This window comes from Orycteropus afer, unplaced genomic scaffold (genome assembly GCF_000298275.1).
Source record: "Orycteropus afer afer isolate SDZICR_OR568_19922 unplaced genomic scaffold, OryAfe1.0 scaffold00044, whole genome shotgun sequence".
NCBI classification, from domain to species: Eukaryota; Metazoa; Chordata; class Mammalia; order Tubulidentata; family Orycteropodidae; genus Orycteropus; species Orycteropus afer.
Genome location: NW_006921631.1, coordinates 12,176,104 through 12,177,441, shown reverse-complemented (window position 1 = coordinate 12,177,441; position 1,338 = coordinate 12,176,104).

Here is a 1,338-nt window from a genome sequence, read left to right as displayed (position 1 = left end):
CAATAATCAGTTGGATTCCTCTACACCACCAAAGAGATTGCTGAAAAAGAAATAAGGAAATCAATACCATTTAAAATAGCTACCAAAAAAAAAAAAAATAAAGTACCCAGGAATAAATTTTTCCAAGGACACAGAAGACCTGTACAAAGCAAACTATAAAAGACTACTTCAAGAAACCATAACAGATCTACATAAATGGAAGAACATACACCAGGCTGGTGGATAAGAAGACTGAATATTGTGAAAATGTCAATTCTACCCAAAGCAATCTATACATTCAATACAATCCCAATCCAGATCCCCTCAACATTCCTTAAGGATATGGATAAACCAATCATTAATTTTATATGGAAAAAAAATGAGACATTGGATAAGCAAAGCATTATGGAAGGAGAAGAACAAAGTAGGAGGTCTCATATTCCCAGATCTTAAAACTTACTATACATCCACAGTAGTCAAAACTGCCTGGTGTTGGCACAACAACAGACAAGTAGACCAGTGGAATAGTTGAGAATCCAGAAATAGATCCATCAACCTATGGTGAGCTGATCTTTGACAAAGGGCCAAAATCCATTAAATGAGGAAGAGATAGTCTTTTTAACAAATGGTGCTGCAATACTGGATATCCATTTGCAGAAAAATGAAACAAGATCTGTACCTCACACCATACACAAAAACTAATTCCAGATGGATCAAATACTTAAATGTGAAACCTAAAACTATAAAGTTCATTAAAGAAAAAAATAGGGGCAAACTCAGAGACCCTAATTTATGGCATAAAAAGACTATCAAGCATAACGCAAGGTGCACAAACAGCAGAAGATAAACTAGGTGATTGGAACCTTCTAAAAATTAAATTCTTATGTGCGTGAAAAGACTTCTCCAAAAGAATGAAAAGAGAAACTACAGATTGGGAAAAAATTATTTAACAATGAAATATCTGACAAGAGACTTATCTCTAAAATTTATAGAAAACTCCAACAAATATTCCAATGTAAAAAATGGGCAGAAGACATGAATAGATACTTCACCAAAGAGGATATTCAGGAAGCCAACAAACATATGAAGAAATGCTCATGATCATTAGCTATTAGCTAGATGCAAATCCAAATAACAATGAGGTACCATCTTGCCCCAGCACTACTAGCAAAGTTCAACAAGACAGAAAATAACAAATGCTGGTGAGGATATGGAGAGATCAGGACTCTCATACACTGTTTGGGGGATGTCAAAAGATACACAACTGTGGAAAACAGTGTGGTGATTCCTTAAAAAGTTGGAATTAAAAATACCATTTGACCCAGCCATCCCATTAGTAGGTATATATCCTAAAGAAGT